Here is a 24751-nt window from a genome sequence, read left to right as displayed (position 1 = left end):
AAGTGGTGCCATGTCCGCACCCGGGATCCGAACCAGCGAACCTCGGGCCACCGAAGTGTAATGTGTGCACTTAACCTCTGCGCCACCAGGCTGGGCCCAGAAGTTAATTCTTGAAGGAAGAGTTCTACATTCCAGATAGAGAAACCATCAAGTGCAAAGGTCCCTTATTTTAAACAGTTCATCCCAGAGCATGGAGGCTTAGAGCAGGATCAAGACTTTGTACACATGTTGCAGTTAATCTGGATTTCTCCTTTCCTAACTGGAAACTTTCCTAAAGGCCAACAAGTCCACATTTGAGGTCAAAGATTGTGCTTCTGTCTTTAAGCATAAGACACTTATCGTTTATCCTTGCATACATACGTGCAAGTCTTCATCTATCCAATAAGATCTCCAACCAAGTATCGATTCATTCATTATCCATTTATATATCCATTTAGTCATCCGTCACACCGATCATCAATTCATGTGCCTCTTCACCCATCCACCAGACAACCTTCCATTTATCCAATCTACCCACATTCTATCTCTCCATGTGTTTATACATCCGTTTATCTGCCCACCTACTCACCTATTCATCCGTTCATTTACCCATGTGTCCATTTATCCCTCTGTGACATAATGAGAAATATATGTTTGGTCTCCACCTCCAGTTCCTTACAAAGAGTTCCTAAAACCCTTGTAATTTCCAGAGTGATGGAAGTGATAGGAGTGTCTTACATAGAGCTCCTAAATCCCTTGGAATTTCCTAGATGATAGGAATATCTTTGTTCTGGTGAGGTGACTCTTGGTGGGCTCCTGAATAGCTTCAGGATGGGGGCTGGTCACCAGAAAGACCAAGCCATGATTAGAAGCTTGGAACTTTCAGCTCTACCCCACCCCCATTTTGGGGGGAGGGAAGAAGGGCTGGAGTTTGAGTTAATACTTGATCATGCCTACGTGATGAAATCTCCATAAAAACCTTGAACCTACAAGATTTGGAGAGCTTCTGGGTGAGTGAATGCATCCGTGTACTGGGAGGGTGGTGCACCCCAAACTCCACCAGGACAGAAGCTCCTGTGCTTAGGACCCTTCCAGACCTCACCCTATGTACCCCTTCAACTGGCTATCCATTTGTGTCCCTTACCATATCCTTTATAATCAAGTGGTAAACATAAGTAAAGTGTTTCCCTGAGTTCTGTGAGCCGTTACAGCAAATTATCAAACCTGAGAAGGGGGTTTAGGAACCCCTGATTGGTCACCAATTTGGACAGACGAGTGGGTAACCTGGGAACCCACTACTTGTGACTGGAAGTAGAGGGGGTAGTCTTGTGGGAGATGAGCTGTTAATCTGTGGGGTCTACACTAACTCCAGGTAGTTAGTGTCAGAATTGTTGTGTTAAATGTGTTAACTCACCCATTTGGTGTCACAAATTTGGAGAAACAAGTTTTCCTTTATCCTCCTTCCAACCGATCAACCATTTATTCGTATATCCATTCACCTATCCTTCCATCCATCCATCCACCCACCCATCTATCCATGTATTCATCCACTTATCATCCACTCATTTAATCATCCAAGTATTGATTCATCTTCCATCCATTTATTTACTCATCATTTCTATTGCTGCTGTGACCAATTACCACAAACTTGGTGACTTCAAACAACACAGATTCATTATCTTATAGTTCTAGAGTTCAGAAGTCCAAAATGGGTTTTAAGGGGCTAAAATAAAAATGATGGTAGAGCTGCATCCTTTTGGAGGTCCTAAGGGGAGAATCTGTTTCCTGCCTTTTCTGGCTTCTTAGAGCTCAGCTATATTCCTGGTCTCATGCCTCCTTCCTCCAACTTTAAAGATTTTATTTTTTTTCCTTTTTCTCCCCAAAGCCCCCCGGTACATAGTTGTATATTCTTCGTTGTGTGTCCATCTAGTTGTGGCATGTGGGACGCTGCCTCAGCGTGGTCTGACGAGCAGTGCCATGTCTGCGCCCAGGATTCGAACCAACGAAACACTGGGCCGCCTGCAGCGGAGCGCGCGAACTCAACTGCTCGGCCACGGGGCCAGCCCCTCCTTCCTCCAACTTTAAAACCAGCAGCATAACATCTCTGACTCTGTCCCTTCTGCCTTCCTCTTATAAGGATACTTATGATTACATTGGACCCACTCAGATAATTCAGGATAATCTCCTCATTTCAAGATCAGTTGATTAGTAAGCTTAATTCCCCTTTGCCAAGTAATCTAACATCTTCAGAGGTTTCGGGGATTAAGACATGGACATCTTTGGAGGCCATTATTCTGTCTACCTACCATCCACCCATTTGTGCATTCATCCATCCATTCATTCATTAGTTCATCTTTGTGTTCATCCACTAACCCATCAATTTGGTCATCTATTCACTCATCTATCTATGTAGCTATGCATCCATGTATCTATCTATCTATCTATCTATCTATCCATCTATCCATCCATTGTCCTTTTATTTTTCCATTCCTCCAACTAATCATTCATCTGCCCACCACCCATTCATCTGTCATATCAGCCATCCATCCTAATTTCGTTATTTCCATTTATCCATTCAGCTATCCATTCATCCACCAATCATTCATGCATCAATTTATCCATCTATCCAATTGTGTGTCTAATCATTCATGAGCTACCCTTATCTACTTGGCCTCTAATTAACTATACAGTATCCTTTCAAGACCCAAACACACACACATACACATCACAATTTGGACCTACTTACCCAAACAGGTCATCCTACCTGGATCTTTGTCATTTGTTCTCAACCACCTCTTTTTCTGATCCCTACTCCAAATGACTTGGAGCTCCTGGCTCATAACTCTGACTCAGTTTTACTTGTGGTACTTTTTATTGGCTGTATGCCAATGGGTCTTCCTGGACTATTACTTAGTTTACAAAGCCCTTCCTGTATTGACTCTGATCTGCCCTTCTGGTTATGCCCAAAAGGAGTGAAGAGAATGCACCACCCTGAAATATGTGAGTGTGTATAGGGGAGGTACTAGGTTAGAGCTGGGTCTCAGTGTTTCAGCTGCTACACATCCCCTACCCGCAATGAGGAGGTTTGGATGACACCCATACTCCTCAAAATCTAGGTTATTTTTTCCCTGGGGAAGTAAAACAAATAATACTGAAAATATTTATGGAGTGATGGTCATAAAAGCATTTTGAAAATATGAATAAAAGCCATTTAAAAATCTCCACAAATACCATTATATAAGGAAAAACTAAATAAATATGGCTAACTTTATTTGTAACAACAAGTTTTGTTTTTCCCTTAGATTTTCCTCCCACGGATATTATTAATAAGGTAAGAAAGCATATACTACTGAAGCAAAGCTTTAATGGTGGCAGTAACTATACAATCGCCACTCACTCACAAACACCGCCATAATTTATAGTAGTCAGAACTGGTAATGGTCTCTCACCACAGGCTGAGACATAGATAAGGTAGACTGTGGGCTGTGTGACATTCCCAGAGCTCAGCTAAAATGCCACCCTCTGCTCTGTTGCTCAGGAGGGCATATCAGAATACAAATGAATAGGAGTGACATTATTATAAGAATATCTGCTCCCATTTAATTGTTTTTTAAAAGGTAAATCATTTAGACTGTGGTACTTTATATATGATCAGTGACACATTACTTGCCACATACCTCAGGATTGGCCATGTCAAGACATGACCGCAGAGAACCACGGCTAAATGATTGTTAGATTCTTGTGTAGTTTTAAGGTCAAGAATCTGTTATGGGCACAAGTTTAAACTGGAATGAAATTGTTTGAGCAAGTCTTTGTAGCCTAGCTCCTCTTCTGCAGATACCATGCATTTGTTGAGTGAGCAGAAGTGCTGGTATTTCTTCATGGGGCTCAAAACTGGCCCTTCAAGGGCATAGTCTACACTTTAAAACTGCTCAAGAAAGATTTAATGGAAAACATGCTGCTATCAGAGCATTGGCCAAAAGAATATTTCAGAAATAAATGAAAGGGGCAGCCCTCTGGCAATTCTCTATGACCAATCAGCAGTCGGATCTGGAAAATGTCACTCCTTAGCAGTTGGTAGATTCTAGGGCCCTGAGTCAAAAGATTTTGAAGGCACTGACATTCAACAATGTGAGGCCACTGGTTTATGAATATGAGCCATGGTCATCACTAGGACATGTGCAAATTAAACATAAAGGGTTTATACTTTGATGTCCCGTGTATAAAACGCTACCCTTGAAATCCGCAACAATAATTCTTAGGTTTATGCCAGAGCTCTTTCACATGCTACATCTCATTTGACCCTTACAACAACCCTGAGAAATTGCCTAGACAAAGGGATATTCCCATTTACAGATGAAATGACTACATCTAGAAAGCCAATGTCCAGAGATGGGAAATAAGTTTCACACTGCAAGCTGTTCCTAGTTGGCCCAATTCAATTAGGATGATATAAGAATTTGAATCCCAGCACGTGGAGATCATTGAGGGCCACCTTGGAGGATGGCAGCCATGCTTTACCTCAGCAAAAACATAGAAACTAATTGATTAATTTTAAAAACTTTAGTGCTTTATTCCTAGAGTGTAAAATAGCGTTGCTTCTTTGATTGTCAATTTGCACATGGCAGTCTCTCTAAATTGGTCAGTAATGCCGATGGAATTGCGTACATAAGGGAAAGGATTCCACAGCAACTCGAGGCTTGGTAAAAAGCCTCAGCTTAGGCAAGTTTTTCCTGCTAAAATTGTCTGTCCCTGCTGGAAAAGTCCACTGCTGAGTGAGAATGAAGGATTTATGGAGCTGTTTCAGAGTAGGGTGACCAGTGTTCTTAAAAAACTCTGCCCAAGAACATGTGAGGTGTGACTTTCCATAAATCATAGTTACTGAAAGTGAGCACAGTCATTTATATGTATAAACTCAGATTTCAAAAAATCAAAATAGTAATAGTGCTATACACGGGTGAGAGGTCTCTGCAGCACTTTAAGAGTTAAATCAGTCAGATTAATACATAAGGGACAGAGGCAATATATCAGCAGAAGACACTCTGAGAGACAGAAGGTCCCCCAGGCTAAAGGCAAGAAGAACAGAGATTAACTTCAGGCGAATCAATGGAATTAATATGTTTCAAAAAGAGCAGGTCAACAGAAGGGGGAAGGTCTGTGTAGAACATGGGAAAATGGGAGCCAGAGCAAAGGATGTAATAATAAGGTAGTAATTAACAATTTGTTGAGCAGTTACCATGTGCTAACTACTTTGTTTAATCCACACAACAACTCTATTATTGGAATCAAGAAATTCTAAAAGTTATATGACTTCCCTAAGTGGTAAAGCTATCTCTCAGGCTCCAAAGCCTGTGGGCTCAACTCTTCTTATTCAGTTTTGCCCTGGAAAAGGGTGCTTTTGGCAGAAGGACCCCTGTGTGGCAGATTCATCCATATAGTGGAGATATGGGCTTTGGTTTGCTGTAGCTCCACAATACTGGCCCTTACCAGCATCCTCTCAGTGCCCTTGAGGCCAGTTCCAGGTTCCAGAAGCCATTTTGCAATCATGATTCCTCTTCCCATAGAAAGAGAACAAAGCCAGCATCTGACAACCTAGGCTGGGCTGCTCAGTAGGTACAATTCTTGTTTTAAAAATGTTTAGGGGCCAGCCCAGTGGTGCAGCGGTTAAGTGTGCATGTTCCCCTTTGGCGGCCCAGGGTTCACGGGTTCGGATCCCGGGGGTGGACATGGCACCGCTTGGCAAGCCATGCTGTGGCAGGCGTCCCACATATAAAGCAGAGGAAGATGGGCACAGATGTTAGCTCAGGGCCAGTCTTCCTCAACAAAAAGAGGAGGATTGGCAGCAGTTAGCTCAGGGCTAATCTTCCTCAAAAAAATACATAAATAAAATAAAAAATAAAAAAAAATAAAGATGCAGGTCAAGACTCTCACAACTAATCTCCTACCCTTCTCTTACCCTCCCCCACCATGAAACTGATGAATATTAACCTCCTGTATTTTCATGATAATTTAATAATGTGCCGTTCTTGCTTACATATCTTTTCACTGGGAGTTTGGTTAGAGACTTCTCACATTCAACAAGGTCAAGTTTTGGCATCTACCAATGGTCTGCTCCTGTGAAGTTCACCTGAGATGCCCAATAACTTCCCAAGGGTTTGGTGTTAGCATCATTTACTCAAGCCGGGGCACTGCCACTGGCTACACACATTCTTTTATTTCTTCTTTGGGAGTTACCTCCACACACCACAGGTCACTGTTTGGAATCTCCTCAGTGGCAAATCACAGACACTTGATTCTATAAGTTTATTTTTGCAAACTGCCATGAACCCCTCTCTGCCAGCTCTGGGGAATAAGGTTCATGATCTAGCAGGGGAATTTCACTTTTGGCAATAAGTGAGATGTGATCCTAAAGAGATGCATTGATTTTCTTTTTTTTTTTTTTTAAAGATTTTATTTTTCCTTTTTCGCCCCAAAGCCCCCCAGTACATAGTTGTATATATTTTTTTCGGTTGTGGGTCCTTCTAGTTGTGGCATGTGGGATGCCGCCTCAGCACGGCTTGATGAACAGTGCCATGTCCACGCCCAGGATCTGAACTGGCGAAACCCTGGGCTGCCGAGCGGAGCACACGAACTTAACCACTTGGCCAAGGGGCCGGCCTCACATTGATTTTCTTATGCAACTTGCTATATCAGTTATGGCCTAATCATGAAAACAAAAATTCTGAGAGATTAAAACACAGGGACTTTATCTGAGGACAAAGAGGTCCAGGACCAGCATACTTATAAACTGGCTCAAAATTGTTTGCAAGGGCAGCACTGTTGAAAATAAGTGAACAGCTTCATGAAATATTACTTGAAGGACAAAACTCATTGGGGTGGTATGTTCTGGCTTGCTTCAGATTGCAGCTCACAGGCAGCTTTCCTGATCTCCTTGACCAAAGTAGATTCTTCCAGCATAGGCTCTCGGAGCACCATGCGCTGCTCCTTTACGGTACTTAACCACTGCTGTGATGTTACATTTGTTTGCAAAGGTATTTGACTAATGCATCTCTCCTTTATAGACTGCAAGTTCCACAAGGGCTGAATTTGTGCTGAATTTTATTTACCGTTGTATCCCCATCAACTAGTACACTGCTTGTCGGTTGTAGGCATTCAATAAACCTCCTTTCAACGAATGTGCTCAATTTTAAACATCAACCTCCTTATGTATCTACCCAAGAGACATGAAAACACATGTCCATATACAGACTTGTACGTGAATATTCATAGCAGTGTTACCCCTAATCACCCCAAAGTGGAAACAATCCAAATGTCTATCAATTGGTGAATGGGTAAACAAAAAGTGGCATATCCATACAATGGAATACCAGTCAGTAATAAAAAAAGAATGAACTAACAATACATTCTACAACATGAATGAGACACAAACATATCATGCTAAGTAAAATAAGCGAGACACAAAAGACTACATATTGTACTATTCTGTGTGTATGAAATTTCTAAGGCAAAACTATAGAGAAGAAAGCACGTCAGTGGTGGCCTGGGCCTGGGAGTGGGCATGGGTATTGACTGCAAATGGGAAGAAATAAACTTTCAGAGGTGATGGAAACATTCTAAAACTGAATTGTGGTGATGGTTGCACAACTGTATAAATTTACTAAAAATCATTAATCTGTATACTTGCAGCAGGCAAATTGTACGGCATGTGAATTATACCTCAATAAAGCTGTTAAAAATGTTCAAAAAAAATCAATCTCCTTACTTAGTCATTTTATCCCAACTTATGTTCTGTGGGACATTATTCCTGCGGGACATTGTGCCAGAGACTGCTAGTTGAGTCAATTCTTTAGTGACAGAGCCTCACTTTTCAACTCAGCACATAGCCAAACAAAATAAAATACCATATTCCCCAGCCTCCTTTGCAGCTTGGTGTGGCCAAGTGACAATGAGATGTAAGCAGAAGCGATGTGTAGTATTTCCAGGAAGGCTGTTTAAGGGACATGACTCAGCTCCACTTTTTCCATTTGCCTTTCCTTTTTCCCTTCCAAGGACATGTGCATTGGTGCTCCAGTAGCCATCTTGAACCATGAAGTGACCTTGAGAATGAAAACTAAAGATGGTGGAGCAAAAATACTGAAGCCTGGATTCCTGACGGTACCATAAAGCTGCCATGCCACTCTCGGACTGCCTGCTTCCCAGATTTCCTTTATGCAAAACAAAAATAACCTTTAATCTTCTTATGCCCTTGTTCTTTTTCTCTGTTATATGTATGCAAATCTATTCCTAATACTAGTTTCAATAGTATTAAATAAAAAGAGGGTTCTGTGGTCAAATAATTTTGAGAACTAGTACAATAAAGTTTAACAGATTTCATTAAAGCAAGCTCTCAGAGTTCTTAATATGCTAATGAGCAATGGAAACCTCCAAGAGGGGCTAGAGTATGCACAACTTCCCAAACCAGCTTGAGCCCCAAAACCTCTTTTTGGTGGGCCACCTTATGGAACAAGCGATTTGTGGGCAAAGGGAAACGTTGCTTTAAAAAAATCCATATTTTTGCCTCTTCCTTTCTAATTCATCCTTCTAGGCTGCTAGAGAGAGATTTCTTAAACGTAAACTTGATGATATCATGTCCTTGTGTAAAATCCTCAAACGAATCCTGTAGGATAAAGTCCCAACTTCTTTGTGTAATGAATACGACCTCTTGTGACCTGGCCCTTGTCTTCTCTCTAGCCTCACCTGAGCCATCTCCCTCTCGCATCGTGAACCATTTGCCCTGCTGAGAACTGTGCAAGTTCTCTCTGGTCTCTCTGCCTCTGCACACGCTATGCCCCCTGGGTGGAACACTTTCTACCTGTCACCTTGAATGGTATTCTACCTCTGATCCTTTAAGACCAGGCTCAATTATCAGCTCATTCACACCCATTCATGCTTTGAGCAATTCCTACTATGTATCAGGCATTGCAGTAATACTTGGGTTACAAAGCCAAATAAACGCCATCCCTGCCCTGGAGGGACATAGAGTCAAATGAAGTTGGACAAGTGCTGTATTAGTCAGAGTGTGCTAATGGCTGTAACAAACCACCTTCACATTTCGGTGACTTGACACTATCAGAGTTTCTCTCTCCCTCCTAGCATAGCCTAGTGCAGGTAAGCACAGGGGTTCTGCTCCGTGCAGTCAGCTGGGGACCCAGGCTCATTTCATTGCCATTTTCTGGGCCTCTAAGTCCCCTGCTGGATATTTTTGTATCTGGCCAGCAGATGAGTAATGGAGGAGAGTTTGGAGGATCACACGGGAGGTTTCAGGGGATATTTCTATCGCTTCTATCCAGATTCCATTATCCAGAGCTCAGTCACATGGGCCTACCTGATTACGGAGAAATGTAGTTTTGCTAGAAGCCTAGGAGGAAAATGAAATGGACTGGTGAAAATAGCCTTTTCTCTGCCACAGATATATAAACAAGAACAATAAAAAGCTCATGGTCTAACAGAGGAAGCAGACAAGTTAACAGAGGCAAGAAGGCAAGAGAGAACACGGTCAGGCAGGACGCAACTTGTGTTTATAGAGTTACTATCAGCAAGTTCTAGAACTACTGGAAGACCTTCTGTGGCTCCCCTTCAGAGCTCTTAAAGATTTCTCTTCTGGGGTGCTTTGTAAACATGGACACACTATATGGTACAGAAAGTCATGCATCACTGATGTCACCCCCATAGCAGAACTACGGGGCCTCTTAGCATCAACCATCTCTTGTTCCAGCAGCTGCTGTGGTGTCCAGCTCTGCGTGGGCTCCATCTGACTTCACGCAGCTGCACCCTGATAACGCTTTGCCTCCTGGTCCTGCTGCGTGCCTCTTGACACGGAGTTTTGAGACACCACAGAACCCCACTTGGCACCTATGCACGAACAACTGGAGTGAATCTTTATCCAAAGGGAGATGAGCTGGTGGATAAATTTCCTTCCCTTCCCCCTCCCACAGACTATACTGAGAATCTTTTTATGTAGCTTTTCAGAAGATGATCCCTTGGGCAGCAGCAATCAGCCACACTTAGTGGAGGCCAGATGAATAACCGTTCTGGTATTGGCTCTTCCCTCTTCCCTGCCTTCTCCTTTTGCCTCTCACCCTTACCGTATAGAATCAGTTTCTGCATTCCGGAGAACCCAGGCTAAGACATCCTTACGAATAGGTACAGCTAAAAGCCACTTAGCTGTCTCTGTTTCCCCTCCAGTGCCTACCCATAGGTCCCTGGATGCTACAGAAGTGTTTTAAGGGTCAGATTCCACTAACCCTGCTCAGTTCTGCAGACTTGACTCTTGGAGGATCAAGCCTGCTGCTTTCCCGGGGTGCGGCTTCCAGATCTTTCCTTTGCTTGTACCTGTACCATTCATTTATGAATCAATCACATATAGCAGCCCCCCCTTAGCTACAGTTTAGCTTTCTACTGTTTCAGTTACCCATGGTGAACCGCTGTCCAAAAATATGAAATGGAAAATTCCAGAAATGAGCAATTCATAAGTTTTAAATTGTGCACTGTTCTGAGTAGTATGATGAAATCTCATTCCCAGGACGCTATGTCACAATGCCTCCGTCATTCACCTCACTTCATCTCACCACATAGATATTGTATCATCTCACATCATCACAAGAAGGGTGAGTATAGTACAAGATATTTTCAGAGAGACAGAGACCACATTCAGATAACTTTATTATAGTATATTGTTATAATTGTTCTATTTTATTATTAGTTGTTGTTTTTAATCTCTTACTGTGCCTAATTTATAAATTAAACTTTATCATAGATATGTATGTACAGGAAAAAACATTCTATATATATATAGGGTTCAGTACTATCTGCAGGGTCCTGGAACATATCCCCCCATGAATAAAGGGGGCCTACTGTACTTCTATTGATTTTTTGTTTAGTGACATAACATTTGTATCCCTGTGTGTTTAATTTCTTACATGCTACTTTTCTCAAGTTTAAGAACAGGAATTATTGACAAGTCTACTTCTCCCCTCCCACCTGCTCCCACACCTCCCAATGCTGTCTCCTGCTTCTATGCCTTGGCATATACATGCTCCTCCTTCTGTCTGGAGACCCATTCCTCTCCCAGCCATTTATATTATTTCATCTTTTATGGGCAAGGGACTTGATTGTGCAAAGGGAGGGCCACTTGACTCCCATGTACATCCCAAGTCTATCTCTGATACAACTCTGCTCCCAGCCCCTCTCCAGAAAGTAAAGTGTACAGACCTGAGCCCCATGTGCTCAGGTTGAGTTTTAGACTCTTTAATCCTGGTGTTGGAGTGGAAAGGCTATGGCTACCAGCTGCGTGGTCCTGCCTCAGCCCCTGAGCTGCTGGCTCAGAAGGGCAAGTACACTGTCTCTATGAGGCAGCGGGGACAACCAGCTCTCCACATACTCACTCACCAGCAGCCCGGCAGGATTGGAAACCCTCAGGATTCATGTGTAAATCTCAACCTTGTTTTCAACCAGACTATATGCTCCCTGAGGACAGGGATGTTGTCTGCCTTGTTTAAGGGTGTATCTTTTAAGTCTAGAACAATACCTGGAACATAGGTGGGGCTTAATATTTAAGGAAGGAAGAAAGAGGAGTAAGGACCGTGAGGCGTCTTGGCCAGCCTTGAGTGAAATAAGAGAAATATGCACAGGTGAGGTAGACAGGCGGCAAGGGGCTGCTATCTCTGTATTTTCAAAGTGGAGAAATCTCGGGTGTCGGCCAAAAAGTTAGGGCCACTGGCCGAAAACCATAGGAACACCGGGGTTTCAAAGACACTAAAAATATGCTCTCTCTCCGGGTGCAGTAAGGCTCTGCAAAATCATTACAGCCACCCCTGACAAAGTCACACCACGTTTATCTTAAATGTATCCAACAAACTGCTCTCGCAATCAAGACTCAGATCATTCCTACTTTAATTGAGGTAAAATGAGCCTCAGAATCCAACCATTCTTTTAGTGAGGGCTAAGCAAACACCCATGATGGGGGCAGGCAGGTGGTTAAGGGGGGCAGCTGACTACCACCACCTGGGGAGGGTGGCAGTAATGGGATTCCGTACGGAGTATTCAGCCAGGCAAGTAGGTAACTCCCCATCCCTTCTTGCCTCCATCTATTTTCTTTATAGCATTTATCACTACCTGCCCCTTCTATCTGTCTTTCTTTTCCCTTAGCACACCTATTCCACGACAGCAGGACCTTTGTCCTACTTCCAGCTGTATCCCCTGTCTTAGATCAATGCCTGGCATTTAGTGGGCAAAAATTAGCTGGTAATGAACGAATTAAAGAATATTAAACAATTAGTTGAATCTCTGCAATATGCTGGGCCCTGTCCTTGAGGATACCACAAGGATGGTAGGAGAGAGGCTTGAACATAAACAAATACACCACAGCTTGACACCTTTACAGAGATATCCAAGGCAGGATCTCCGTGGCTGAAATCTCCCGAGGTGTGTGGGGGCCTTGGAAAGAAGTCCGTTGTGTGCTACGACAGCCAGGGAGCCAGGCAGAGCGGCAGGGATGCGGCTGGAGACAGAGCACGGGGCTCCTTGGCTCTTCACTTGGCTTCTCGGCATCTTCTTTTCCTACCTGCAGGACCCTCGCCTCTCCTCGCTTCTGCCTAGAGAACCTCGGCCCTAGAGTAATCTCTCTTTCGCGGGACCCCAGCCACAGCCTCTCTCATACCGGGAGAAGCCAGCCCCGGGTCTTCCAGACTGCTAGCCCGCTACCTGCGCGACCTCCACCTAGGGCTGAACCCCCGCCCCACCCGCGCGCTCCAGGTCCCCGCCCCCTGCCTGCGGTCTGCGGCGTGCGAGACCCCGCCCCGCCCCTCGGCCCGCAGGACCCCGGCCCCGCCCCGCCCCCGTGGCCCCGCCGCTCTGTCCCGGGGGGCGGGGCCGCGCGCAGCGGCGTCTCCAAGGCGGGGGGCGCGAGGCAGGGGGCGGTGCGGCCCCGGCGCCGACCAATCAGCGCCGCGATCACATCCATGCAAATACGAGCACAATGGAGCGAGCCCATTACTCGCCCCTGCAAGCAAGCTTGAAATGGGTTTCTGCCTGAGCGGCAGCCAGGCTGGCCAATGAGTCTGTGTTTGGGGCCGGCGAAGCCCAATGGCGTGGCAGGGGAGGCGGACCCGAGCCGGGTTAGGGTGTCCTTGCAGGGTGTCTGAGCTAAACTTCACCAAATAATAGCTGTTTGTATTTTGGCTGCTGCAGGAGCCATTTTAGGTAAGTTCTTCTCTTAACTTTTTATTTTCCTCCCCGGCCTCGGCGGGCCGGCCTTGTCCGCGGGTCCCCGGCCCCGCCCCGCCGGCCGGGCTGGGGTGCCCCTATGAATGGAGCCGGGATGAGGGGCTGCGGCAGCGCCGAGGCCCGGCCGGGCCGGGGTCCGAGCGGGGCCGGCGGCGGGCGGCCTGGCGGAGGGCAGGCGGCGGCCTGAGGCCTGAGGAGAGGGGCCGGCCTCCGTCGCGCCCGGCTCGCGCTCAGGCCGCGCTCGGGCCGGGCGGCCGTCCTTGGGAGCGCGCCGCTGCGGGCCGCGCGGAGGGGCGGGGGTCCGGGCAGCCCCCGGCCCGGGGCCTGGCGGGCGGGGGCGGGGCGTGCGGAGGCCCCTCCGGGCCTGGCTGAGGAGGGACCCCTGGTCGGGCCGCGCTGTGCTGTGGGGGGGCGGGGGTGACCGCCATTCCCGCCGCCGCCCCCGCGGAGAAGTTGCTCTATTGGCGTCCTGCGTCTGTTTGCAGGGGTGGAGGAGGGTGGGCTGGTGCCAGGCGGCTGCTCCGGGAGGGGGCGGGGGCCCCGGCGCGTCCTCGGAGCGCGCATCCCCTCCGCCCCCTTCTTACGCACTAGCGCGCACTCGCCCCGAAAATTGGAACCCTAGAGGTGTGCAGCAACCCCGCAGCCAAGTTTTGTGCGTTATTAGATTGCCTGTTTGAGCTTCAAAAAAAAAAAGAAATCTGTTCCCTTCAGGGTATTTATTTCCTTCGCTGTTGAAAAGTAACGGAGTCTCTTGTTCCCAGATTTCCAGGGACATGCCTGTCAGATGTGTGCAGAGGGTTGGCAGTTACTTGGTTTTTAAAAAGACGCTATTAGGAAATCCCCTCAGTAGTGCGGTAATTGAAATTGGAGTTTGTTTGCAGCTTCAGTTTTATTTGATCCAATTAAAAATACATAAGCAGGCACTTATATTTGTGTATATAAAGTATTTCTAGTTCTAGTTATGACTGATGTGGCTGTGGTTTCCGTAGTGTGGGATTTAATAAGGCGGTATAATTCAATTTTGAACTTGTAGGCCCCTGTTCTCCAAATTAGGGTTTATGGACTATTAGTAATCTGACGAAGGTTTCTAGTGAATCTTTGTCATCTCCAGGCATCTTTGGGGTTGTGTGTATGCCTTATTTCCCACCTTCTCAAAACTGCTCATTTCTGGTGTAACAGACCTGTGAACAGAGAAAGTACAGATTTTAAAATTTTTACAATTTGTAGTGTCTGCAGTGTTGCCTGAGATTGGATTATTGTTTTTCAAATGGCGTATAGGCATACCATCCCAATAGGCCCCAAATTTCAACATAATTTATGGGGATATGCTGTGGACCTTAGAAAAGTCAGGACAAGGGACCGCTCTGCTGTACTCCCAAGGCTAATTGTGAGCTTTCTTACTGGAGATCTGTACCCGTTGACTGTGTATGGAACAGTAGGGTTTGCTGGTAAGCCAAATTGGAAGATCATGTTGGCAACCTCAGGGAGAGTTTTTGTGAACATTGTGGCTCTCTGGCAATAGAAAGACTTGAGATCCATGTATGGTAAAATGATTAGGCATGAATTGTCAAGTAACATGGTTTATGCCAACCGGAACAGGTGGTTTCATGTAAGCAATGCATGACTGTAACCGAAGGCCTGGGAAAATATGGAGTGGTAAAACTATTAATTTTGGACTTCTTTCTGTCCCAGGGCAGATTTCCTAGATGAATTATGATGAATTACTTAAACTTTTTTCTTGATTAATGGATTATTAAAAGCTAACCTTTACGATTTTTCTTTTTCCTTTTTGCAAACTTTGGAATTTCTCTTAAAGTAACCAGACTGTGTTACTGTTCTTGCTCTAGTCTGGCCATGGGCAAAGTAAATCAAGATCTGTTGTGAAATTTGTTGTGTCTTATCGTGGTATCTCACCCTGCCTGGGGTTGGATTTTTTATACTGAAATTATTTCTTTGCTTTTTGCATTTAGCTCTTCTGTTGTTATAGCACTGCAAACTCTTTCAGTAGGATCACTTTTACCACAACTTTTTAATATTCTATATCTTTATAGTTATTTTTGTAATTTATTAGTATAGTTGGAAGTTCTCTAAACCCATCAGTATATTACTTCATGCAAACCACGCAAGAAGTTGAAAGACCAGGTGGAAGTGAAATGGGAGAGCCACAACTAACACTGCTGCATTTCTGGAAATCTTTTGGCAGTTAGTTTTTTGTATTTATTGATTAACTTTTTTTATAACTATTTCAAATACCAAAGAAAATCTAAAGCAGAATTGTATCTCTTTAGAAACCAGATCACATTTGGGATTTTTGCCATTATATTACAGAAAACCTATCAGAAACAGCAGGCCGTTGGGCTGTGTCTTGGAGATCTCTTCGATTTGTAGAAGTTTCAATGAAGTTTTTCAGTTTTCTTGGAAGTATGCCTTTGCCCCAAGCAGAGTTTGTGGTTATGTCTTCCTGTGTTAAGCCATGAAGGAAAAGGATTCCACAACCTCGGGCTTGATTCTCACTGTAGGTGCCTATGTTTTTCAACTTTCATGGAAAGACTTTGTATTCGTAATGACCAAATGGAGTCACACATGGACCACACACGTTCTGAACTGTTTCGAACAGGTATTAGGATTCAAGGATTCTACCTGCAAAAATAACTTTGGTATATGACAATGACTTTATCTAGGACAGTGACAGTATCTAAATCAATTGAGGAGACTATGTTTTCGTCACCCCAGTATGGCAAGGTTTGAAATAATTTTATTTTATTTTATTTTTTTATTTTTTAAGATTTTATTTTTTTCCTTTTTCTCCCCAAAGCCCCCCGGTACGTAGTTGTATATTCTTCATTGTGGGTCCTTCTAGTTGTGGCATGTGGGATGCTGCCTCAGCGTGGTTTGATGAGCAGTGCCATGTCTGCGCCCAGGATTCGAACCAACGAAACACTGGGCTGCCTGCAGCCAAGCACGCGAACTTAACCACTCGGCCAGCCCCCTGAAATAATTTTATTTTTAATAAATAATTTGTGGTCCTCTTTATACTTCCATCCGTCATTCAAAGCTTTTGTTTAATTCAGGTGAAGAGCTGCAGTGAATTCCGTGGGACTGCGTGCATTCTCCTGTACCAGGTTGTTATATTGAAAACTCTTTGAAAGACATAAAGTAATAGCTAGAGCTTAGATATCTGTTCCCTAGAGAACATTTTTATTTGCAGTAGAATGTGACATACTTGTGAGGGAAGCAAAGAACCAGCATTGAATGAGTACCCGGTGTGTGTCCAGCATGCAGCCAGGTACTAGGTCTACAGAGATGAGAAAATATCTCTGTTTTCATAGCTCCTTCGTGAGGCTGGACTGCAGCTCAGAGAAATGGAGTAACTTATTCAAGGCCATAAATCTAGTAAATGTTAGAGCCAGCATTTGAACCCAGGTCATCTGGATTCAAAGCATATATTCTTTTCATCAACAGTCTTCTCTGAAGATTTCTTCAAATGCTGGAGCATGCTCTCCTGTTTTCGTGGTATGGTGCTAGGTTAACTAATACACTTTGCCTAAGTTCTTCCACATATGCGTCCATTTTTACTTCTCTATTTCAAGAATTTGTCACTGAGGAGGCAAATTGGAATACAGTGCGGGCACCCTTTTCCCTGTCTCCATAGCGTAGGAGTGGTCTTCCTGGGGCACTTGGAGTTCGGGGTAGCCTGGTACAGTAATAGCTGTGAAGTGCAGAGGGAGAGTGCAGTCACTTTTTCCTTGCCAAAATGTTCATTTTGTGGGAGCATTGTTACCCTCATGAGAAATTCTGTTACTTCCATAAAAGTCCTGAAGGTAGTGAAATGGAGTTATTTTAAAATATCCATCTCTGTTCCCATTTCTGAACTAAATTATTTGCATAAAATCCAGAGAAAAATGTTTGTTTTTGCTTGTAGTACTTACATTAGTTGGTTTTTATAGTTGGTAATAGTGATTGTTTACATCCTTCTACATTTATTCTTTATGTCATTTGCCATCATTGAGACCTTTAGAATCTTTGGTAATGTTTATGTCATAAATAGCTCCTATTTTGAGGAATGTTTTCTTTTTTTAATTGATGAACATTTTTTCTTTATAGTCATAATGAAAGACTTAAAATTTTTAGCAAGGAAAAAATTGATTTTTCCATTTTTTGAATAGACTTCCATGGTGCTTTTGTCCGCTTTTTCAGAAGAACTTAACATACTAAGACAATATGTGAAAATTTCAGGAATACTGGGAAGTAGAATTTTAAGGTAACTTCAAGACACGAATCTGAACATAAATACGAAGTGATGAATACATATTTAAATTTTCTAAACAAGCAGAGGGAGATTTCTGTTTTTCTACTTTTTAAAAGATTCTTGTAGGGATGGTTCATTGACCTAATTTTATGGATCAAATCATTTTTTTTTTTGAGGAAGATTAGTCCTGAGCTAACTATTGCGAGTCCTCCTCTTTTTTGCTGAGGAAGCCTGGCCCTGAGCTAACATCCATGCCCATCTTCCTCTACTTTCTGTGTGGGACGCCTGGCACAGCATGGCTTGCCAAGTGGTGCCATGTCCGCACCTGGGATCCCAACCGGCGAACCCCGGGCCGCCAAGAAGCGGAACATGCGAATTTAACTGCTGTGCCACCAGGCCGGCCCCTGGATCAAATATTTTATCAGTAAATTTTTAATATATTTTGGATTTTCTTGTACAGTATGTGACCAAAGTATTTTATTTTTGGAATTTCTATATCTTTTAGTTCTAAGATTGTCTTTACGTAAAAGTTCAGGCTTCAGGTTAAAAGAAGGTCTGAGTCTTGTAACATTGACCTTCAGTTTCTACCTATTTAGGTTGATGCTTTTTATCCTGGGATTCATGCATTCCTAGGGACTCTTTGGCTGGTCTATGAACTCCTCAAAATAGTATGCAAAACACTGTTTGTGTGTGCATTTTTATGGGAAGTGAATCGGTTGCTTTTTATGATTCTCAAAGGTATCTGTGACTCCCACCCTCCTTTTCCCCTCCTCCCTGTCTCTTCCTACCCGCATGCAAAAACAATATTAAGGATCATTGATTTAGGTCATTCCAAAGCAATTGTTTTGTATGAGCAAAATATTTTGCCTGGAGGCTGACTTCTTTGGACCTTTTTTGCCCTTTAGAAGGTCCTGCAGTCTCAATCCGGATCAGTTGGCCTGGGCGTGGGGAAGTAGTTCTTCTCCCTCTGGGCAGATCCAGGCAAGGGTCATCCCCAGAATTCTTCCCTGCCTTATTATTATACTTGGAAAGCTGTTCCCTGCCCTCCCCAGGCAGCCTGGTAAGAGTAAAAGTTGGAGTGGGAGGCATGAGGACACTTGCAAGACAGTCTTAGAGAGTCCCGGTCTCTTGGTCTCAGCCATCTGCCTCTGCAGATGGGACTGGAGGGGTGGCCATGGCAAAAGCTCCTGACATTTTCTTTCTTTGAGTACTACTACTTATTCATTCCATTATTGCTTCATTCAATATGTTAGGAGAAAAAGAGTTTTCTTTCTTATATTGTAAGAGGAACAATGAAAAAGAATCCTTCCGTTTTTGTATTCCTTAGACTGTGTCTGAGATACCTTGCAACTTTTCTGTTAATGTTAAGTTTTTTTTTTGAGGAAGATTAGCCCTGAGCTAACATCTGCTGCCAGTCCTCCTCTTGTTTGTTTTGCTGAGGAAGACTGGCCCTTAGCTAACATCCATGCTGATCTTCCTCTACTTTATATGTGGGACGCCTGCCACAGCATGGCTTGACAAGCAGTGCATAGCTCCACACCTGAGGTCCAAACCAGTGAACCCCGGGCCGCTGAAGTGGAACATGCGAACTCAACAGCTGTTCCACTGGGCCAGCCCCGTAATGTTGTTAATTTAAGTGGACTTTTTCTTAAAATAATAATGTCTAGTTGAGCATGTAAGCTTATTTTTACAGAGAATGTGCATGTATCTCAAGTTCTGTTAAACTGGCTGTTGCTATAGGAAAAGGGATCCCGTGTTAAAGTTCTCAGAGCCTTATTTTATAATTTACTTAAGTGAAAGTCAAGTAAATTTTTAAAGCAAAATTCTAGAGTGACAAGAAAATTCTAAGAGTAGTCTCTAGGGAGTGGCCGAGCTTGAAGTTATCCTGGAGATTTTCTCATAGAAGTCCATTTGTGGGGCCAGACCAGAAGTTGAATAAAAGAAAAATCTGTTTGGTTTGATGTGTAGATTGGGGAAAACACCTAAGCTTTAGGCGGTTTGGTGAAGGGCATTGGCCCTTATGGGGGGTGGTCTTTGATCTGTTCCTTCCCTAAGAGTACATGAGTAAAGACGTTTACCTGGACTGTTTACTTTGTGTTCAAGGAAACCATCAGTATTCTAAGAAATCTTTTGAAGGATTATATCTGGTAAGCAAGGTCCAGATCATAGATTTTTTTTTACTGAAAGACATTTTTTATGATGTAACACAGAAGACTTTATTAATGTTCATTGTGGATTCTGGCTTAAGTCTTGCAGTGTTAGCAGTCTGAATTCAACCATGGGTTAGCATGAAAAAGTCAAGCCATCATCCTTGTTGACCATATGACAGAATTGGATCACATTATAAATGATGACACTATCAGATTGCTTCTTTTGCTTTTTTATTGTGGTAACATTGATTTATAACATTAAATGAATTTCAGCTGTACATTATTATATTTCCATTTCTGTAGGTTGCATCGTGTTCACCACCCAAAGACTAATTACAATCCATCACCATACACATGTGCCTAATCACCCCTTTCACCCGCCTCCCTTCCCCCTTCTGGTAACCACCAATCCAATCTCTATCTCTGTGTTTGTTTGTTGTTGTTTTTATCTTCTATTTATGAGTGAGGTATGGTGTTTGACTTTCTCCCTCTAACTTATTTCGCTTAGCATAATACCCTAAAGGTCCATCTATATTGTCAAAAATGGCCAGATTTTACCTTTTTATGGCTGAATAGTATTCCATTGTGTACATATACCACATCTTCTTTGTCCATTCGTCCTTTGATGGGAACCTAGGTTGCTTCCTAGTCTTGGCTATTGTGAATAATGCTGCAATGAACATAGGGGTGCATATATTTTTACACATTCGAGTTTTCATGTTCTTTGGATAAAAACCCAGCAGTGGAAGTGCTGGATTGTATGGTAGTTCTATTCCTAATTTTTTGAGGAACTTCCATACTATTTTCCATAGAGGCTGCACCAGTTTGCACTCCCCCCCAGCAGTGGATGAGAGTTCCCTTTTCTCCACAACTTCTCTAACACTTATTTCCTGTTTTGTTAATTATAGCCATTCTGCCGGGTGTTAGGTGGTATCTGTTCATCGTAGTGTTTATTTGCGCTTCCCTGATAATTAGTGCTGTTGAAGATCTTTTCATGTGCCTGTTGGCCAACGGTATATCTTCTTTGGAGAAATGTCTGTTCAGATCTTTTGCCCATGTTTTACTTGGGTTGTTTTTTTGTTTTTGAGATGTATGAGTTCTTTATATATTTTGGATTTTAATCCTCATCAGGTATATGGTTTGCAAATATCTTCGCCCATTTGTTAGGTTGTCTTTTTGTTTTGTTGATGGTTTCCTTTGCTGTCAGATTGCTTCTTTAAGCAAACCCTATATAGTATTGTTTTAAGGGACTTAGGGGTATTCTGCTTAATGGAATTAACAGTTTTGCCTTGAGTTGTAAAAATACAGTGAGGAAATGATACAGGATATGAAAGAGATCATTAATGACTAGCTCCAAAAAGGTAGTGGTAAAAATCTAAAATAAACTCTTAGATCAGGGCTACTCAAAGTTAGTCTGTGGATCTGTGTAGGTCTGTAGACTGTTTGTTACCTGTCTGCGATGATCTAAGTACAGAACTTGAAGCATTTAGATGCTTTTTCAGCATTTTTTAGAAAATTTGTCTGTTGCTGAATCTAATAATAAAAAATGTAAGTTTGTGGTATAGTCTTTGTGTTTTTAAAAATTTTTTCCTGGGGCTGGCCCCGTGGCCGAGTGGTTAAGTTCGCGCGCTCCGCTGCAGGTGGCCCAATGTTTCGTTGGTTCGAATCCTGGGCGTGGACATGGCACTGCTCGTCAGACCACGCTGAGGCAGCGTCCCACATGCCACAACTAGAAGGACCCGCAATGAAGAATATACAACTATGTACCGGGGGGCTTTGGGGAGAAAAAGGGAAAAAATAAAATCTTAAAAAAAAAAAAAATTTTTTTCCTGGTAATTCACTTTTTTAGTATTTTATAAAAGTATTAGTCCACAATGGATTGGGAAAAAACAAAAACTAGTCCTTTACCATAGAGAGCACTACTCAAGATAATAGGCAACATTATCTTGGAGCTTGTTAGAAATGCAAATTCTTGGGCCCCATTCCAGGCCAACTGAAATAAATTACCTGGCGTGGGGACCCAGTGATCTGTGTTATAACAAGCTATGTTGATGATTTTTGTGCACATTTATTTATTTATTTTTTTAAAGATTGGCACCTGAGCTAGCAACTGTTACCAATCTTCTTCTTCTTTTTTTTTTCTTTTTCTCCCCCCAAAACCCCAGTATATAGTTGTATATTTTAGTTGTGGGTCCTTCTAGTTGTGGCACGTGGGACGCCACCTCAGCATGGCCTGATGAGTGGTGCCATGTCCACGCCCTGGATCCGAACTGGTGAAACCCTGGGCCGCTAAAGCGGAGCGCGCAAACTTAACCATTCGGCCACGGGGCAGCCCCTGTGCACATTTAAATTTGAGAAACATTGTTCTAGATCAGAACTGTCCAGTAGACCTTTGTGTTCTGATGGAAAATGTCCTATATCTGTGCGAGACCTATGAGTTATATGTGGCTTTTGAGCCCTGAAAAGGTGGCTAGTATGACTAGGGAACAGGATTTAAAATTTTATTTAATATTGGGTAATTTAAATTTAAATAACCACATATGGCTAGTGGCACTGGCATTTGACAGCACAGCTCTAGACCCTTTAGCTCTCCCTCTTTCTTTTTTTGAGGAAGATCAGCCCTGAGCTAACATCTGCTGCCAATCCTCCTCTTTTTGCTGAGGAAGACTGGCCCTGAGCTAACATCCGTGCCTGTCTTCCTCTACTGTATATGTGGGATGCCTGCCACAGCATGGCTTGTGAAGCGGTGCATAGGTCCATACCCAGGATCCGAACCAGTTAACCCTGGGCCCTTGAAGCGGAATGTGCGAACTTAACTGCTGAGCCACGGGGCTGGCCCCTCTCCCCCTTTTTAAGGGAGGCAAAAGTGGATCTTTTCCCCTTCATTTAGAAAGGGAAATACAATATGGCACAAAGACTATCCTTTAGCCTTAAATGAGACTAAACAAATTATATAATAAAATTTGGCACTATCTGCCCATTTATATTTACCTGTTTATTTTTATCTAAAAGTTAGTTTGATGTTAAGAAAATAGTAGGATCAGAAAGTAAATTTAGATCTGTGTCTTTTAAGGTTTTGCAAACAGCAAGATAGCTGTTCCAGCCAAGCCTTGTGACCCTTCGTGACTGTGACTAACATGCATGATGTCTTTCAACATGACTTCTGAAGCCTTTTTCTTTCATGTAAAGATTTAAGACGGGAGCTTTTAAGTGCAATACTGCAGTTTTCCAGTTCTTAATATAAAACCCTGGTTATTGAGGGTTCTCATTACCTTAGACTAGTTAATGGAGATTTTCCCTATGTAAAGTATTTCTGGCTTATGAGCTTACTTAGAGGATGGTTTTTCAGTTCATAAAGGTAACCTTTGTTTTTAATAGTATTCACCAAGGCTGCCTTGAAAGGTTGAGCCTTATCCTCTGTCCTTCCAGTATATTTAAAAATTGATTTGTTAGAAGAAAGGATTTTTCTTACTCATTCAGGGTTGTATATGCTTCCCTGCTTCCAGCCCATCCACGTGTACTTCAAATGCTAAACTTGTAAAAATCAAGGATAGCATTGATTCTGATGTATTGATCCGTATCCATTGTAGAATTGGAAATTATTTTGTGAAGGCCAAGTGGAAGGAAGCATGGTCATAGAAGTAAATGAAGATCCGCATATAGAGTCACGGCTTTTTAAAATGCTATCCAGACATCATAAAATGATTCTTTCTAGTCATACCGTAATTTTAATAGATATATTTGCTAGTTTTAGGTTTTTAAGTAGGAGACTGTCAGTCATTTAGGCAGTGACTCTTGAAGCTTGAGAGACAGTAAAGGGTGTCCCATGTGCTTTATACACTCACAAATATTGGAATCGGAAGCTTCTTAAAGAATGGATAGGGCTGCAGAAATAGTAAAATTATTAATGTAGCAGTGTCTGTTGCTTTGTTTATGGCATGAATTAATGCTATATTGTCTTCCATTGGTGTTCATTAAAAAGCAGCACTGTTGTCCCTTTAATTCTGTTGTAGGGGACAGTCCTATACTCTCAGAGTGAGTGAAGATGTCATGGAAGGTTGTCTGGGCAGAGCCTTCTGTTTAGCTGAAAACACAAATATCGCTGATTGGCGAGGCTTAACATTTTGTAATGTGCTGCTTTGGGCTCTTCTGTTTGACTTTCTTCAAAGGGTTTCAAGTTCTTGATCTCTAGGCAGATATTTGGATTACTGCTTTGGGGTCTTAAGGTTTGAAAACCCAGTCTCTCGGAATTGACATCTGATAGTTGACAGATCCCAAGCTTAGGAGGTTTGGAGGTTCCTGGCTTCAAGTTTGTTCCCATCGCTGTCACTGGTTCCCAGTGCTGCAACTGGAATGTTGTTTGAGATGTTACTAAAGATTGGTTTCCTAAGCTGGGCCCAAATACCAGTCTCCTTATTTACACATAGTCATACTCTGTCCACTCTTATCTGCTCGGTCTGCAGCATTTCCTGCTAACAGGGCTCTCCCTGGTACTCCTCACTTTCTTCGTGTTCGCCCTTGAACTAGGCTTGTAGCTGCCGTTGTGGTATGGCAGTTATTTCTAGTTGAAGATTTAAGCGATATCAGGTCTTACACAATTCAGCATCTTAACTAGATTCTTCTAAACCAAAGCCTCTTTCTGGCTTCTCAGGATTGCAGAAGAGTAGAGTTGAAAGGGACTTCAGAGGCTAACTAGTTCAATTTCGTCATCTTATGGATGATGGAATGGAGTCTTGGTCCCGTAAATGTTTTGTGAGGCCATAGAGCTGGTTTATAGCCAAGTTAGGATTAGAATTCAATTCTCATTTTACTAAACAGGACTCTTTCCTATTTCTGATAGTTAGGGTCCTGAAAACCCACGTAGGAGAATTTCGCTTAAGAACTTATTGGGTAAATATGGGGAAGGAGTGCTCTGAGATTTGAAGTTAATTTGTGAAAGACTGCATAATTTTTTTATGTTCTCTAAAATAAAATAAGGATATAATCAATGAGATTTTACATGTCTTAAATGAGAGGTACTATTTTGGTAACTTCTGTTTACTATGTCTTGTTTACTAGAAACATTTTGGCATGTTCTTCTCTTATATCATGGTAAAAGGCTTGTGGTACT

The 24751-nt window shown here is 42.9% G+C and overlaps 1 protein-coding gene across 4 annotated transcripts in view; it reads left to right on the top strand.

The window, feature by feature from the left end:
* The first annotated feature begins 12937 nt into the window (after positions 1-12937).
* Positions 12938-24751, top strand: part of CHD6 (chromodomain helicase DNA binding protein 6) — a 203103-nt gene continuing 191289 nt past the window's right edge. For 2 of the 4 annotated variants that reach the window (XM_070589234.1, XM_070589238.1), the window contains exon 1: positions 12938-13218. The gene's annotated coding sequence lies outside the window, so the exon portion shown is untranslated. Of the gene's footprint in view, positions 13219-14017; positions 15860-16313; positions 16365-24751 lie in introns of those variants that run through there. The other 2 variants (XM_070589236.1, XM_070589235.1) reach the window with 2 other exon arrangements.

This window comes from Equus przewalskii, chromosome 21 (assembly GCF_037783145.1).
Source record: "Equus przewalskii isolate Varuska chromosome 21, EquPr2, whole genome shotgun sequence".
NCBI lineage: Eukaryota > Metazoa > Chordata > Mammalia > Perissodactyla > Equidae > Equus > Equus przewalskii.
This window is presented reverse-complemented; position numbering and strand designations above follow the sequence as displayed.